At 38.3% G+C, this 13,398-nt stretch overlaps 1 protein-coding gene across 10 annotated transcripts in view; it reads right to left on the bottom strand.

Annotated features, from left to right (window-relative positions):
* LOC132400702 (probable E3 ubiquitin-protein ligase RNF144A-A) overlaps positions 1–13,398 on the bottom strand; it is an 88,017-nt gene that overhangs the window by 59,830 nt on the left and 14,789 nt on the right. For 4 of the 10 annotated variants that reach the window (XM_059981954.1, XM_059981947.1, XM_059981944.1 and 1 more), the window contains exon 2: positions 2,034–2,157. The exons of 4 other annotated variants lie outside the window; for them this stretch is intronic. The gene's annotated coding sequence lies outside the window, so the exon portion shown is untranslated. Of the gene's footprint in view, positions 1–2,033; positions 2,178–9,118; positions 9,139–13,398 lie in introns of those variants that run through there. 2 more of the 10 variants (XM_059981943.1, XM_059981950.1) reach the window with 2 other exon arrangements.

Below are 13,398 nucleotides of genomic sequence, written 5' to 3'. Positions count from 1 at the left end.
AGATGCTTGTTTATAAACAGTAGCAGAGATGGGAATAAGAGGAGGCAGAATTTCAAAGGACATAACAGTCCAAATGACTGCAATTCACTACCATAACTAAAGTCCTGCCCAATTTCCTTGGGGTCCAAAAATCTTAAAGCCTTAAACATACTCAGAGCATCCACAGCTCTCCAATGAAGAGAACTCCAAAGATTTAAACCCTCTCTGCAAGCTCAATACTCAATGACTACTCCTCTGTCCCAATATCCCAGATCTCCAGCTCTTTGGAATCCTGTACATTTTAATGAGATCATATCTCATTCATCCAATTTATATTGTTAAGGTAAATAAATCTTCATTGGCCTCTATTAAAAGTTGTTGATCTTTAATTCTCCATCAAAGCCATTCTTTCCTACACAAACTTATTTTGTAGAATATGAAGTACAATTGCACTTTGGAATTAGCATGGATTTACGGTGTTTGTTCCAACGTAACACTCTTCCTGTGGCAGTGCATAACATTTCAAATTTTCATGAGCTGCTCTAATAATAATGATCTCCAAAAATACCCAAGTGTGCAATTATAATATATTCACAACATTGGACATGATCCAAAGCATTTCAGGTGCTGTTAAGTTCTGCAGATATTTCTACCATTTTCTATTTTTACTCTGTCAAATTTGAACTCAATACTAGAGGCCACCAAAAATAAATTTGACATCAACCATTCCACATTGTTTTTGAAAGACTGAAATACAGTATGTTGGAATAAACTTGTGAAAAAGATGTTAACATTTTATTCTAGTTAATAGGCACAATGTACAAGAAAAGCATTCTCTAAAAATATTCCCAAGAGCATTTTTTTAATTCCTACTTTAACCAAATTTGTTCTTTAAAAATCTAGTTCATTTTCAGAATACTTAACATTTTCAAACCTAGACAAAAGAACACTGACTGATAGATTGTGGCACACCATTCATTCAAAAATATTTTCATAAATTTAATTAATTGAATTTCCTTTTTACAATCAGGCTGAAATGTAGATTGATTACAATGTTCCTTTGGGAAAATATGATTTAAAAATTGATTTCCTACTTGGTCATCTTTCAAGATAGGACCATGATGAATATATGTCCACTCAGTAGTGGCTGTTCAGCATCAGCAAATTTTGTTCCAACTTCAAAAGTAATCCATTCAAAACCCATTCCAACACAAACTACATATGCCTCAAAATACATTCATGGTTGACAGTGGTAAATGTTGTGTAAAGTAAGTATGCAGAACTCTGTTTGCAAAATTCATTCCATTAACTTCCTTCAATGAATTTCAGAAGTTGTATGCTGTGTGCTGATATTGCTATAGTAATATTACTGTATATCGTTAGTACCACTGAAAAAGGAATGAAATTCTAAGCAACAGCCTTTCTGATGAATATCCTTCCACTTCTATTTCTTAGCCAGGAACTAGAGGTCACAAAATGTAAAGATTTAAGTTGCTACATCCCCTGTTCAGTAACAACATACTTCTCACTGGCATTCTCAGCTTGAAATACTTTTTGCCAGCTGTTCAATGGCAGGTTAATTTTTAGACAGCTATTCTGCACAATCCAACTTTGTTTAATATGGCAATCAGGTATAAAATTACCCCAAACCTTTTAACAGTCAAAAGAACAGCAATTCCAATTTCAATAACAAAGCTTCACCTCTCTTCTCCACAATAACCAAAAGCAATTTCCAGAATCAAACCAGAGTAGAAGTCGCAGCTTTACATTTTTCAATTGTCTTCAATTGAAAATAAAAGACGTGAAACAATTTGAAAGTCTAAGGGACCTTTGAAATTTTCATTATTAGGACCTTATCAGTTCTACATATGCTTCCTATCAAACATTATTGGGGAAGCTATAAAGCAGACCAAGAAACCTATGTATTTAAATTTAGCGAGTTACTGTATGATCAGACTACAAAGACCGTTAGAATGTAAATTGGATTACAATGAATGAAGAGAATTGCTGTCTGCAGTCAACATATTAAAAAAGAGACTTAAGAGATGCATTACCTCTTATTCCACTACTGAACAACGTCCTTCCGGTAAATGGCAAAGGTGCACAGCACGAAGCCCACTTGCTGATCCATTGCTCTGATGCACTGTTTAATAACTCAAAGAAACTGTTCCTCCATAGCTGCACGAGAAATACCAATACTGTATAAGAAAAATGTTGCAGGAAAGAAAAGGACATTCAGCTCACAAGCCCCTTTAGCTTTCTGACCATCATCTTTTTGAAGGAATTAAATAGGGCAGAAACTAAGAAATTTGATCAGCCCCCTTGGTGAATTGCTTCCCAAAGTATATCCAGGAAGATAAAACAAAATATCAAGCTATCATTTACTAATTACTCTCATCAGTTAACCACAGGTGACATTTCAGAATTAGCTTGCCAGTTATCCGAAAAGACACAGGAATCATAGCAATCTATTAATATTCCAGAATCTGATCATTTGTCTGCTTTCGTCAGGCAGCCAACCCAACAACTATTCTGATATCTTTGAAAAATACTTATCAAGTGAACTAATTGTCCTTGCTGGGAATTTGATTTGCAGCTTCATTACTCTGCACAGAAATAATCGACCCTTTGGGATACTGAGAAGCGCTTTGATGAATGAAGAATTTAATTTATATTGTCAGCTTATCACATAAAGAGTCTAATCATATTTCAAATAATTACGCACGGAATGGCCATTAAACCAATTTAATGCTCAAGTAATTAAATGACAAAAAGTTATCCACCAATAAGGTTGTGGGGCAGCTAACAAATACCAACATCGTAGTTTTGGTTTATGAATACTGTGAAATATAAACAACTTTCAGACAAGTATAAAAATAATGGTTACACTGAATTTTTAAGAATTGCCCCATCCAGTACATTCTGGTGTTTAACCTCCACATAAGTAACTGTAGTTCCATGTGACAGTGTGGTTGCATCACCCTTCCACATATATACTTGGCCTCCACAGCTGCCTGTGGCAAAGAATTCCACAGATTCATCACACTCTGGCTAAAGAAATTCCTCTGCATCTCCGTTCCAAAAGGACACCCATCGATTCTGAGGCTGTGTCCTCTGGTCTTAAAACTCTCCCATCACGGTAAATGTCCTCTCCTCATCCAATCGATCAATGCCTTTCACCAATCAAGAGGTTTCAATGAGGTCACCCCTCATTCTTCTGAATTCCAGCAAAAATAAGCCCAGAACCATCAAAAGCTCTTCATGTGACAATCCAGGAATCATTTTCGTGAACCTCCTTTGAACCCTCTCCAGTTTCAGCACATCCTTTCTAAGATAAGGAGTCCAATGTGTTGATACCTCCACTAGAAAGAGCCTCTGGACATCTTAACCGCATTGAAGATTTATAGGGTGAAAGATGTGGTTCAGGTAAGTCTTCACATCTTTCATGGCATTAAGTGTTCTTGAAGGTGGAGCTCAAATATTAGCTGTGCTCACAACCTACAATTTTCAAATACTTACTAGACCTAGACAATATATACAAACCTACCATTCAAGAGAATAGACAAGACTAGCCAATAAACTACACATTAGATCTCCTAACTCATCAAGTGGAAGATGGTTCTAATTCTCTTTGTTCAAGCCAAATATAACACGCATACAATGCCAGTTTTCTCCCCCCATGTTCTATTCAGAACAACATGTAAAGTTTGGTGCAACTTCCAGGAATAGAGTTGACAGCTATTGGAACACATGGGTGTTCCGACATACACATGTGTATGTCGCCACCATACACAAATGGCACCAACACCATTTGGTATGGTGGCGATAACTCTAAGAACAATAAAGCTGATCTATCAGAAATCAGTAGTTCGCACCCGATGAAGTTACATTCTCAAGCTCTCTTTCACATCTTTCACCTCTAAAAGCCACTAATACAGAAGCTGCCGCAACCTACGATGACAAGATCTGGATTGGAGATGCAAAAAACAAAGTAGGGATCCAAAAGCCCTCCACAACTGTTAAAAGGCCACAGCTATGCCAAGACCTGGCTTGATTTTACACTTTCTGAATTCAGAAGCTAAGCACTGCTGATGGAATTCTTACAATCCAAGAAGAATTCCCTATTTACATGTGCTTTAAAAAGTATTCACCCTACTTAGAAGTTTTCATCTTTTATTGTTTACAACACTGAATCACAGTGGATTTAAACAACAACACACACAAAATGCACAGTGGATTTAATTTGGCTTTTTTGACACTGATCAACAGAAAAAGACTTTTGAGTCAAAATGAAAACAGATTTCTACAAAGTAACCTAAACTAATTACAAATATAAAACACAAAATAATTGATTGCATAAGTATTCACCCCCTTTAATATTATACAACAAATCATCACTGGTGCAGCCAATTGGTTTTTGATGTCACATAATTAGCTAAATGGAGATGTGTTTTTGGAGATCTCTGTGCAGACATGGTGATTCAATTAATTATAGTAAAAATACACCTGTATCTGGAAGGTCCAACTGCTGGTGAGTCAGTATCCTGGCAAAAACTACACCATGAAGACAAAAGAACACTCCAAGCAACTCTGTGAAAAGGTTATTGTAAAGCACAAGTCAAAAGATGGATACAAGAAAATCTCCGTTACTGAATATCATCTGAAGTATAGTTAAGTCAATCATCAAGAAATGGAAAGAATATGGCACAGCTGTAAATCTGCCTAGAGCAGGACATCCTCAAAAAATGAGTGTGTGCAAGAAGGGGACGAGTGAGGGAGGCCACTAAGTGGCCTAAGACAACTCGGGAGGAGTTACAAGCTTCAGTGACAGAGAAGGGAGAGACTGCATACTACAACTGTTACCCAGGTGCTTCACCAGTCATTGCTTTACTTATGGGATAGTGGTAAAGAGAAAGCCACTGCTGAATAAAAAAAAACTCACATAAAATCTTGGCAAGAGTTTGCCAAAAGGCATGTTGGAAATTCTGAAATCAGCTGGAAGAAGGTTCTATGGCCTGATGAAACCAAAATTGAGCTTTTTGGCTTTCAGACTAAATGCTATGTTTGGTGTAAGCCAAACACTGCACATCATCAGAAACAAACCATCCCTACTATGAAACATGGCGGCAGTTGCATCATGCTGTGGGGATGCATCTCTGCAGCAGGTCCTGGAAGGCTTGTGAGGGTAGACGGCAAACTGAATCCAACAAAATATAGGAAATCCTGGAGGAAAACCTGATGCAGTCTGCAAGAGAACTGCAACTTGGGAGGAGATTTGTTTTCCATCAAAACAATGACTCCAAGCATAAAGCTAAAGCTACACAGGAATGGCTTAAGAACAACAAGATAATGCTCTGGAGTGGCCAAGTCCTCAATCCAATTGATAATTTCTGGCTGGACTTGAAAATTGCTGTTCACACACAATCCCCATGCAATCTGACAGGACTTGAGCAGTTCTGTAAAGAAGAATGGGGAAAAATTGCAATGTTCAGATGCACAAAGCTGATAGACAGCTGATATCCACACAGACTCAAGTCTGTAATTGCTGCCAAAGGTGTAACTACTAAATACTGATTTGAAGGGGGTGAATCCTTATGCAATCAATTATTTTGTGTTTCACATTTGCAATCAATTTAGATCACTTTGTAAAGATCTGTTTTCACTTTGAGACGATTCTTCTCCTGTTGATCTGTGTCAAAAACAAATTAAATCCACTGTGATTCAGGGCTATGGGTAATTTTAGGGAATTTCTAAATAAGTACATGTTCAGCACAATATTGTGGCATGTATTGTGCTGTAGGTTTTCTATGTTTCTCTGCTTCTAATGCAATAAAACATGCAGACTTCTGGGGGTGGGGGGGTGAATACTTTTTATAGGCACTGCATGTACCATACCAGAATTCTGAACATTGAAAAGGTGCAAATATATTAAAATACACTGTGTATCCCTCAATTTCCTATTAGGTTTTATTATTTCAATATTAAAGGTTTTTTTTCTCTTTTTAGAGGTTATGAAACATGTAAAAGGGTAAAGGTTAAATCAAATGTGTTACAGCAACAAGTATTTGAAAAGAAACACAACCTCTAGTTCTTTAGGTATAGTGGAATGCAGTCATTTATCAGAGATAGTGTGAAACAGGCCCGTCTGGCCCAATGAGCTGCACAACACAACACTACCCAAATCACAATTAACAATGACCAATCAACCTACATCTTTGCACTGTGGGAGGAAACCAGAGCTATCAGAGGAAACATACACAGTTCATAGAGGGACGTCTAACCCAAAGCAAATTCTCTATATCACTGTAGCCCTGTACCCGATACAGTCACAAGAATACCACATCATTTGCAATTCTGATGAAACCTATCAGAAATCACTTCAAGACTTTAAGATCATAGATTACACTGGGTTGAAAAATCTGTTAATACATTATTGCAGTGCATATCATTTATAATAGGATTCAGCACAGTAGGAACACAGGAAATGAAAAAAAAGGTAAAATTTAAATGGGAACCAGCAACTGAAGAAAGAAAAGAATTAACAACATAAAAACATTCCTCACCAAAATAAAAACAGAAAAAAAGGAGAAAACAATACCAAATCAGATGTCAAGTGGATGTCAGTCTTAGGTAAGATCAAATAGCAGTAACATATTTACCTCATAAACACTGAATAATAAAAATGTTCAAGTAACATTCAGCTATACTGACCCTCATATAGGTTAATCAATCCTGGTCCAACTTTCAAATTAGCTAACTTCTTTCCGGAATGTGAGCACATTAATAGATCACATTTAACATTTTATCTGCTCACTACAATTTAGTTTGTACAGGGACAAGAGAAAGCTTGACTATTTGATTTTGACATCACAAAACAAAATGACATAAGAATTTTACTTCAGAAAGTTATAAAAGTGAAATTGTAGAATGATGAGAAAAAAATACGGCTCCAAGTTTTCACAGGATGTTTGCAATGTTATACAATAGGATTTCAATTTGATTAGCTGACACACTTCAGAAGATTTGTAAAATACAGAATAAAATGTAACAAAATCATGCACCTTTAAATTATACCTCAAGGATTTTCCTTGCTCAATTTTAACTTTGCACATAGATACCTCCTACATTTTGGCATTAAAACTTTTTTAATACGAAATTCAACTAGGATACAATAGTTTACGTTCAACAAGCTAAGAGGAGAATATCAGAATTGGATGAAATTTGTTGTTTTGTGGTAGTAGTACAGTGTGAAAACATAAAATTCTATGAATTACATAATAAATACTAAAAAAAATGAGATTATTGTTGGATTCTGATGTTGGGTTCTTTTACAAGTTAGGAAAGAGGCACAACACTTGTTTCTTCATAAACAGTTTATTAAGTGTTGATAAAACAAAGGAAACAGAAACTCTTGGAGAAGCCTTAAAGACAAGTGACGATCTTGATAAGATGGTGCCTGGCATGGAGCAGCTTTATACTACAGAGATAAGGAAAATTCCAAACAAGTTTGTAGAAAAGTGCCAACCAATGAGAAAGCATTTATTCAAATAATCCAGAACAAAGAATCATACCTTGTATAGCAACTAGAGGCATATTAAACTGTTACATGCAAATAAGACTTATGTAAAATACAAGCAGAAAACTAACTGTTAATCTACAAATAAAATAATAATTAAACAGTCTAATCTAAGAATTAAATAGTCAGATCCAACATAGTACTCATGGATCGTTCAGAAATCTGAAGGCGGAGAGGAAGAAGCTGTAAAAGCAGTTCCTAAATTGTTGAGTATTGGTCTTCAAGCTCCTGTACTTACTCCCCAAAGGTAGCAAACAGAATAGGCATGTCCCAGATGGTGAGGGTCCTTAATGTTGGATGCCACCTTCTTCGGGCACTACCTCTCGCAGAAGTGCAGAGGGTTGTGCCTGTGCTGGACCTAATTGAGACTATAGCTTGCCTCTTGCAATCTTCTGCATTGGAGGCTCCATACCAGGCTGTGATGCCCTCCAACATATATATAGAAATCTATGAGTCTTTGGTGACATACCCAATCTCCACAAATGCCTAATTAAGTTGATCATAGAATCATAGACACAAAACAATAACTGCCACATAATGCTGCTGCGTACTGCCTCTACTATTAAAGTAGCCTGTTAGTTAAATAGTCAGGCAAGCTGTTATCACACCATTGGGAAAGCTCTCGTAATTATGTTCACGTTATTTGCATCTGGGCAAAAGTATTTAGTAAGGATCATTGTTAAACCATACAATTTTCAAAGGCATGTTCACATACAGGTAGTCACGATAAGTGGCTTGTATTAAAATAATCAATGGCAGTAATCATCCCCCTCACACCTCCTCTGTTCACATGCCATCGCACTCATTATTTCCTAAGTAGGCACTTTACAGAAATTCTAAACAGTTAAACACAAACATGTTAATGTTTGACGAGCACCACATTTCAGCCTGGTGGCGTGGAATTTTCCTGTCATGCATTATTTATGAAGAAAATAATTCCACTGAACAACTCCATTACTGTTGAGCCAGCTGCTATCGATTCAATGTGCAACTGCATTTTGCTGCAAGAGGGAAAGAAAATTAAGTGTGCACACCAATTCACACTTTCATCTGGCATTCCATTTTTGGTGCTACTTTCAATTTAGACTACTAACATTTACATAAACACAAGAGATCCCGCAAGTGCTGGAAATCCAGAGCAACACACACAAAATGTTGGAGGAACTCAGCAGGTCAGGATGCATCAATGGAAATGAGTAAACATTTGATGCTTCAGAACAAGACCTTTCACCAGGACGGGAAAAGAAGGGAGAATAAGAAGGTGGTGGGAGGGGGGAGAGGACAAGTTCAACAGTGATAGGTGAAGCCAGGTGGTAGTGTGTGGTGGGGGGAGTGAATGAAGTAAGAACCTGGGGAATGATAAGTAGAAACGGCAAAAGGCTGGAGAATAAATCTGATAGAAGAGATGAGTGTATCACGGGAAAAAGGGGAGGAGGGGAAGCACTGGAGGAGGTGATAGGTAAATGAAGAGGCCAGAGTGGGAAAATGAAGAGGGAAGGGGGAGAGGAAAAAATTACTGGAATTTGGAGAAATTGACATTTCTGCAATCAGGTTGGAGGTTACCTCAACAGAATATGATGCATTGCTCCTCCAACTTTCACAAGTTCAAGTCATCGCAAAGAACAGAAATGAAGCACAATGACTTCTGAAGATCCTTAACTAGCTCCCAGGGCTGTAACCAGCAACTTGCCAACAAAACAGCAACATGTTAATGATCACACAACATCTTTTGATGATGCTGACTTATGGATAATCACCAGCTAATATGTTCTCCTTTGAATAGTTCCACAACACCCCTCAAATCATTTTGCCTGATAACCTGAATAAACCCAGTTACCAACCTCATCCTCTGTGTTAAAAGAAATAGATCTTTTCTATCCAACCTATATGGTTTTCTGATAACTTTATACATTCAATTAAATCATCATAGTCTCGCCTGTTCCAAAGACCCTAAACAACTCCAACCGTGGAAATATCAGAATAAATCTCATGCAAAAAAACAAATGTAACACGCTGTAAGGTTTTACTGTTAATGTAATGGTTTCTCTGTAGCAGCAATGTTTGGGTTATGACTAGAGATATCAGGGATTCAGAATGTAGGGCTATCGAATGAAACAGATGTTGTTCCTTCTTGTGGGTCTGGGAGCAGGGATTTTACGGTGTTTTGCCAGGAAGAGATGAGGAGAGAAGACACAAATGGAGAGAGTTGGTAGACCATCCTACGGAGTGGACTTGGAGTGAGGGTTTGAGGAGGTACACTCGGAGGAGGTTGGTGGGAAACCCATGGACTGAACCGAGAGCTCCAACAATGCACGTTAGACTGCTTCATGAGAATGGACCCTTTTCTTTTGTTTTTTTACTAACCATAAGTCAAATTAAGAATTATAAAGCTCAATCATTTAATCGCATATTGTGTACTGTTTGTTATTTCATGGTGCTGATTTGTAACGGGACACATCACACAGCATCCACCCAAACAAGATTTAAGTTTGGCTGGGCCAAGGGCTGTCTTCCCCTAGATTAAGCCACTAGCCGAACCGGGAGTTACACAAAATGCTGCAGGAACTGACTGGATAAAGTAGCATCAATGGGAGGAAGCAGATTGTCTATGTTTCCGGTCAAGACCCTGCATCAGTACGTGAAATTGGATAATTCCTCCCTCATCCCACACCTCACCTCACTGATTTGCTCCAGCAATTAGTTTTTTTTTGGTCCAGATTCTAGCAAAAAAATTGGCTATGGTTCTCCAAACTTTTTCCAGCAATGACCAACATTTAGCATTGTATCAATGCTGTTACTTAACGAGGACTTTATAATCCTGGTGTGATTAACCTTTTCCCATTCCCCACCATCTGCTGCCATTGTCAGGGATCTATGGAAATGCACTCCAAGGATCCTCTGCACTTTTCAACATCCTAATGTATTAACTCACAGTTCTTTGGACAAAATTTCATTAGCAACCTACCATGCCTGTGCCCATTGGTCTTATCTTCAGTCTTTTGTCCTCAGACTTACCCATACATGTAAAATCTCCAAACTCACTCATCTTGCACCTGACATTAAAGTCAACTATATTTTTCTTTTAAATTTCAACCTTACAATTTCTACATTCCTCTAGATTTTATTCAATATTGAGTTCTAGGTATCAGACATAAACTCTATTTATTTTCCAATACCCTATAATGTATGCATCTCCACACAGAATGGTGCAACAATCTAGAATTGGAGTCCTAACCCATATGGTGGGAACCCTCCTAATCTGAATCTTTACTCCCACTAAGTTCGTTACTGCCCATTATGACACTAATGCTTAGGGCAGCAATGAAGGTCTTCCATTTCTGGTAGTGTTCGGAACTTCCTTCATCACGTCAGTAGCTTCCTCTCAGTTTTCACTACTGTCAGCCATTCTAGTCCTGGGTGGAGACTCAAGAATACCGTCACACTCAGATGTAGAATGATTCTTCATGGCTGTTTCTGTAACCGGTTGTTAGCCCTGACTGAACCCCTGATCCTGGAAGACCAGTTGACCACTCTTAGTCTGGCCTCTACCCTTTGACCTGTTTGGCATGGGTGACCCTACCAAGAGCCAAAGCATAAAGCCCTGACTTCAGCCAACAGAGCTCTCTGGGTCCTTGGCAGTATGCAAGCCTCCAAACTCTCTTGGAGGTTTACTCCCATTAAAAAGCTCCTTCAGTCCACTTCTACTAAAATGCATCCTAGACGGGAAAAATTGACCCTTACGTTTTGGTCTACCTTTATCCATTGACAAATATGCTGTAATTTGCTGAATTACAGTCACTAGCCTCAAAATACACCTTAACAATCTCAGTTTAAATTCAGAACTGCTCCCTCTCAAGTTGAACTTGTTATGTGCTAATTGAAAGAATGGCTTTTAAGATCTCTGCACCCTCTTTAGTGTTACTCTATTTTCTGTCCCAGATGATTATCTGAAATCAATCTTTTCACTACCCAGAGATTTGCTGATAGTATTGTTTTTCCTTCTACCTGACCCTTCCAGGGACTGTAGTACACCTTCAACAAATTACTTCCACTAGTTTTCTCAGCTTAATTACCACAGAGCTCATATTTGTTCATCATTCAATCATATCATCCTTTTACAGCTGTAATTATTTCCTTAACCAATCCTATTCCTTCAGCATGGTTTAATTCTGGTCTTTATTTCATACGAAGAACACTGTAAATCAGAAGTTCAGAAGAATGCCACTCATGCTCCATGTGAAGTTTAAATTCAGTAACAGCTAAAATATCACATTTCCCATCGTTCATTTCTGCCCTCAGTTCTTGGCTTTATTTCCCTCAATCCTTGCATTAAGTATGCGCTGCTAAACACTGCCGAACTGCTGTTACCTTTTCTTCCAAAAGCATTTGTTTTTATCACTTTCCAATATCACTTCCTTTGTTTACCAAATTTACTTACTAACCCCCAGCTCTCCATAGCATTTCCTCTCTCTATTCTGCAACTATGCAAGTTCCCATCCCACTGTCAATATAGCAAATCGCAGGTGACTTACACCTCTGAGTGATTTATCCGCTTCAGCACTTTAGCCAGTAGCATTCATATGCCTAAGAAATCTATTATTCTGAGCTCTGATATTTTCTTCAAAACATGTTCAAGTGCAATGGAAGATCCTTATACTTCAAATAAAAATTAATTTTGGATGCTGAATGCAACACACACAAATACTTTATTGAACAAGTAAAAACGCAGAGATTTATTTTCTTATTTATGGAAAGTCATGCGACTTGGGTCTTTGGAGGTGGTGTTGCCTCCGTGTTCCTGCTGCTCTTGCTCCTTAAGATGTTAGAAGATGCACTTTTGGAAATGCAGCTAAAGAATCCCTAATCAGAATATGGGTGGCACACACAGAAATCACACTGGGTCTGCGACAGAGAAAACAAGACTCAGCCCACTCAAGTTCACCAATTGAGTACATTAGGCACTGAGTTGTGATATTTTGGTGTTTTGAGCAGCAGCCAGTGATTGGGATTGAAAAACATTTTTAAAAGGTGGGGCAGGTTGAACAGCCATTTTTGGAGTGGACAGTGTTAGAGTGGGGATTTTAAGGCTTTCGCTCTTCGAGGCATGAGTGAGAGAAAGCAAAAAGCTGTAGGCAGATTTTTTTCCCTAAAGTTTACTTATTATTTTTCCTTTATATATTTGCTCACTTAGAACAGTAGGCAGGATAGTTGAATGTTCTTCTTATGGGATACAGGAAGGCATGGGGGCCTCCAGTGTCTCTGACAACTACACATCAGAGATGTGCATCCAGCTGCAGCTTCTAACAATCCACATTAAGGAATTGGAGCTGGAACTTTGTCTAAGGTGCAGGACAAAGGAAACTGGGTGATAGTCAGGAAGGGGAAAGGGGTTAACAGCCAGGGCAGAGGACCCCTGTGTGGCTATCCACCTCAACAACAGGTATACCACTTTGGATACTGATGGGGGAATGACCTAGCAGAGGAAAGTCACAGCTGTCAGATCTCTGGAACTGAATCTGGCCCTGTGACTCAGAAGGGAAGGCAGCAGAAGAGGTAAGCTGTGGTGATATGGAATTCATTAATTAGGGGAACAGACAGGTGCTTTTGTAGACAAGAACAAGATGGTTTTTAGAACAGAGATGAGGAGGAATTTCGTCAGCCAAAGAGTGATGAATATATGGAATTCTTTGCCAAAAGGAGTTGTGGAGGCCAAGTCTTTATGTATATTTAAGGTAGAGTTTGATAGACTTTTGATTGGTCAGGGCATGATGGGATACAGGAAGAAGGCAGGAGATTGGGGCTGAGATGAAATGGCAGAGTAGACTCGATGGGCCAAATGGCCT

This window comes from Hypanus sabinus, chromosome 10 (genome assembly GCF_030144855.1).
Source record: "Hypanus sabinus isolate sHypSab1 chromosome 10, sHypSab1.hap1, whole genome shotgun sequence".
NCBI lineage: Eukaryota > Metazoa > Chordata > Chondrichthyes > Myliobatiformes > Dasyatidae > Hypanus > Hypanus sabinus.
This window is presented reverse-complemented; position numbering and strand designations above follow the sequence as displayed.